This window comes from Salvelinus alpinus, chromosome 10 (assembly GCF_045679555.1).
Source record: "Salvelinus alpinus chromosome 10, SLU_Salpinus.1, whole genome shotgun sequence".
NCBI lineage: Eukaryota > Metazoa > Chordata > Actinopteri > Salmoniformes > Salmonidae > Salvelinus > Salvelinus alpinus.
This window is the reverse complement of record NC_092095.1, coordinates 79,415,765-79,420,764: the sequence shown is the minus strand read 5'-3', so window position 1 is coordinate 79,420,764 and position 5,000 is coordinate 79,415,765. Positions and strand designations below refer to the sequence as shown.

The window sequence follows — 5,000 nt, the reverse complement described above, 5'->3', positions numbered from 1 at the left end:
TACAAAAGGGAAAATAAATCAACATAAATATCGGTTGAATTTACAATGATGTTTGTTCTTCACTGGTTGCCCTTTTCTTGTGGCAACAGGTCAACGTGTTTGAACACTGTGATTTTTCACCCAATAGATGTTGAAGTTTACCAAAATTGGATTTGTTTTGCAATTCTTTGTGGGTTTGAGATAAAAATGTGTCTCTTAACATGGTTCTACATTTGGCAGGAGGTTAGGAAGTGCAGCTCAGTTTCCACCTCATTTTGTGGGCAGTGTTGCACATAGCCTGTCTTCTCTTGAGAGCCATGTCTGCCTACGGCGGCCTTTCTCAATAGCAAGGCTATGCTCACTGAATCTGTACATAGTCAAAGCTTTCCTTAAGTTTGGGTCAGTCACAGTGGTCAGGTATTCTGCCACTGTGTACTCTCTGTTCAGGGCCAAATAGCATTCTAGTTTTCTCTGTTTTTTTTGTAAATTCTTTCCAATGTGTCAAGTAATTATCTTTTTGTTTTCTCATGATTTGTTTGGGTCTAATTGTGTTGCTGTCCTGGGGCTCTGTGGCGGTCTGTTTGTGTTTGTGAGCAGAGCCTCAGGACCAACTTTCTTAGGGGACTCTTCTCCAGGTTCATCTCTCTGTAGGTGATGGCTTTGCTATGGAAGGTCTGGGAATCGCTTCCTTTTATGTGGTTGTTGAATTTAACGTCTCTTTTCTGGATTTTGATAATTAGTGGATTTCGTCCTATTTCTGCTCTGCATGCATTTTCCTGAGTGGTGAAGCGGTCTAAGGCACGTCTAAGGCATCACTACAGACACCCTGGTTCGAATCCAGGCTGTATCACAACCGGCCGTGATTGGGAGTCACCAAGGGCGGTGCACAATCCGCCCAGCGTCGTCCGGGTCCGGCCGTCAATGTACATAAGAACTTAATCTTAACCTGACTTGCCTAGTTAAATAAAGGTTAAATACATTGAAATGTTGATCAATAGCGGGTATCGGCCTAATTCTGCATTATTTGATGTTGTACACAGAGGGTATTTTGGCAGAATTCTGTTTGCAGAGTCTCAACTTGGTGTTTGTCCCATTTTGTGAATTCTTGGTTGGTGAGCGGACCCCAGACCTCACAACCATAAAGGGCAATGGGTTCTATAACTGATTCAAGTATTTTTAGCCAGATCCTAATTGGTATGTTGAATTTTATGTTCCTTTTGATGGCATAGAAGTCCCTTCTTGCCTTGTCTGAGGCTTCAGTGTGTTAGTAGAACAGGTTTGTGAACTCAGCCCCAGGAACAGCTGGATGAGGGGACTGAAGCTTCAGTGTGTTAGTAGAACAGGTTAGTGAACTCAGGACCAGCTGGATGAGGGGACTGAGGCTTCAGTGTGTTAGAAGAACAGGTTTGTGAACTCAGCCCCGGGACCAGCTGGATGAGGGGACTGAGGCTTCAGTGTGTTAGAAGAACAGGTTTGTGAACTCAGCCCCGGGACCAGCTGGATGAGGGGACTGAGGCTTCAGTGTGTTAGAAGAACAGGTTTGTGAACTCAGCCCCAGGACCAGCTGGATGAGGGGACTGAGGCTTCAGTGTGTTAAAAGAACAGGTTTGTGAACTCAGCCCCAGGACCAGCTGGATGAGGGGACTGAGGCTTCAGTATGTTAGTAGAACCGGTTAGTGAACTCAGGACCAGCTGGATGAGGGGACTGAGGCTTCAGTGTGTTAGTAGAACAGGTTAGTGAACTCAGCCCCAGGACCAGCTGGATGAGGGGACTGAGGCTTCAGTGTGTTAGTAGAACAGGTTAGTGAACTCAGGACCAGCTGGATGAGGGGACTGAGGCTTCAGTGTGTTAGTATAACAGGTTAGTGAACTCAGGACCAGCTGGATGAGGGGACTGAGGCTTCAGTGTGTTAGTAGAACAGGTGTGTGAACTCAGCCCCAGGACCAGCTGGATGAGGGGACTGAGGCTTCAGTGTGTTAGTAGAACAGGTTAGTGAACTCAGCCCCAGGACCAGCTGGATGAGGGACTGAGGCTTCAGTGTGTTAGTAGAACAGGTTTGTGAACTCAGGACCAGAACCAGCTGGATGAGGGGAATGAGGCTTCAGTGTGTTAGTAGAACAGGTTAGTGAACTCAGCCCCAGGACCAGCTGGATGAGGGACTGAGGCTTCAGTGTTTTAGTAGAACAGGTTAGTGAACTCAGCCCCAGGACCAGCTGGATGAGGGGACTGAGGCTTCAGTGTGTTAGTAGAACAGGTTTGTGAACTCAGCCCCAGGACCAGCTGGATGAGGGGACTGAGGCTTCAGTGTGTTAGTAGAACAGGTTAGTGAACTCAGCCCCAGGACCAGCTGGATGAGGGACTGAGGCTTCAGGGTGTTAGTAGAACAGGTTAGTGAACTCAGGACCAGCTGGATGAGGGGACTGAGGCTTCAGTGTGTTAGTAGGACAGGTTAGTGAACTCAGCCCCAGGACCAGCTGGATGAGGGGACTGAGGCTTCAGTGTGTTAGTAGAACAGGTTTGTGAACTCAGCCCCAGGACCAGCTGGATGAGGGGACTGAGGCTTCAGTGTGTTAGTAGAACAGGTTAGTGAACTCAGGACCAGCTGGATGAGGGGACTGAGGCTTCAGTGTGTTAGTAGAACAGGTTAGTGAACTCAGCCCCAGGACCAGCTGGATGAGGGACTGAGGCTTCAGTGTGTTAGTAGAACAGGTTAGTGAACTCAGGACCAGCTGGATGAGGGGACTGAGGCTTCAGTGTGTTAGTAGAACAGGTTAGTGAACTCAGCCCCAGGACCAGCTGGATGAGGGGACTGAGGCTTCAGTGTGTTAGAAGAACAGGTTAGTGAACTCAGCCCCAGGACCAGCTGGATGAGGGGACTGAGGCTTCAGTGTGTTAGTAGAACAGGTTAGTGAACTCAGCCCCAGGACCAGCTGGATGAGGGGACTGAGGCTTCAGTGTGTTAGTAGAACAGGTTAGTGAACTCAGCCCCAGGACCAGCTGGATGAGGGGACTGAGGCTTCAGTGTGTTAGTAGAACAGGTTAGTGAACTCAGCCCCAGGACCAGCTGGATGAGGGGACTGAGGCTTCAGTGTGTTAGTAGAACAGGTTAGTGAACTCAGCCCCAGGACCAGCTGGATGAGGGGACTGAGGCTTCAGTGTGTTAGTAGAACAGGTGTGTGAACTCAGCCCCAGGACCAGCTGGATGAGGGGACTGAGGCTTCAGTGTGTTAGTAGAACAGGTTAGTGAACTCAGCCCCAGGACCAGCTGGATGAGGGGACTGAGGCTTCAGTGTGTTAGTAGAACAGGTTTGTGAACTCAGCCCCAGGACCAGCTGGATGAGGGGACTGAGGCTTCAGTGTGTTAGTAGAACAGGTTAGTGAACTCAGCCCCAGGACCAGCTGGATGAGGGGACTGAGGCTTCAGTGTGTTAGTAGAACAGGTTAGTGAACTCAGCCCCAGGACCAGCTGGATGAGGGGACTGAGGCTTCAGTGTGTTAGTAGAACAGGTTAGTGAACTCAGCCCCAGGACCAGCTGGATGAGGGGACTGAGGCTTCAGTGTGTTAGTAGAACAGGTTACTGAACTCAGCCCCAGGACCAGCTGGATGAGGGGACTCTTTTCTTTGTTCAGCTCTTGGTATTGCAGGGCTTGGTAATGATATGAGAGGGGGTCACTGTATTTTAGATGTTTCCAAAACTTCAAAACAATTTTTTTAGTTTATATTATTAGTGGATATTGGCCTAATTCTGCCCTGCATGCATTGTTTGTAGTTTTCCTCTGGACATGTAGGAGAATCTTACAGAACTCTGCATGCAGGGTTTCAATGGAGTGTTTGTCCCATTTGGTGAAATCTTGTTTTGCAAGTGGACCCCACACCTCGCTGCCATAAGTGCAATTGATTCAATAACACATTCAATTAGTTTTAGCCACATTTTTAGCCACCTCAGTAATTGTAGTGTGTACAGTACTCTATATATTTAAACCTCAGTAATTGTATTGTGTGCAGTACTATATATATTTTGTACCAATTGAGAACTTTGGTCTAATTCCCTGAGATCTGGATCTTCTCTGGAAAATCATTATTTGAGTATTTTTGGGGTTTACTGCCATCGCCCAGGTCTGGCAGTACTGCTCTAGTAGGTCCATGCTCTGCTGTAGGCCATGTGCTGTGGGGGTTTACTGCCAGGGTCCAGGTCTGGCAGTACTGCTCTAGCAGGTCCATGCTCTGCTGTAGGCCATGTGCTGTGGGGGTTTACTGCCAGGGCCCAGGTCTGGTAGTACTGCTCTAGCAAGTCCATGCTCTGCTGTAGGCCATGTGCTGTGGGTGACAGCAGGCATAGGTCATCTGCGAAGAGTAGGCATTTAATCTCTGAATTGTGGAGACTAACACCAGGGGCCGAGGATTTTTCTAGAATAGAATCAAATGCTTTTTGGAAGTCGATTAAGCAAGAGTATATTTTGGTATTATTTTGGTGGACATGTTTATCTATCAGGGTGTGTAGGGTGTAAATATGATCAGCCGTGCGATGTTTTGGTATAAATCCAATTTGGCTTTTACTCAAGACATTGTGCTTATTAAGGAAGTGAGTGAATGAGTGAGTGAATGAGTGAATGAGTGAGTGAATGAGTGAGTGAGTGAGTGAGTGAGTGAGTGAGTGAGTGAGTGAGTGAGTGAGTGAGTGAGTGAGTGAGTGAGTGAGTGACTGAGTGAGTGACACAGAGACAGAGAGAGAGAGAGTGTGTGTAACTAGCTGCTGTCACTCCCCACACAAACACTGGCCAATTAAAGTGAAAAGTAATGAGAATCTTCCCGACGTGTCTGATGGTAAATGGAGTGTCATGATTTAAATATAGGCCCCTGGCTGTGACAGACGCTGCGTCCCAAATGCCCCCCCCCCCCCCATACCCTATGTAGAGAGTTACTTCTGACCAGGGTCCGCAGTGCACTACATAGAGAATAGAGTACACTTTGGGACTCACCCTAAGAACAAGGCATGTCATAATTGCAACATTTCAGAAT

The 5,000-nt window shown here is 47.8% G+C and overlaps 1 protein-coding gene across 4 annotated transcripts in view; it reads left to right on the top strand.

The window, feature by feature from the left end:
• LOC139532829 (protocadherin-9) overlaps positions 1-5,000 on the top strand; it is a 527,131-nt gene that overhangs the window by 103,005 nt on the left and 419,126 nt on the right. The gene's annotated exons all lie outside the window — the stretch shown is intronic.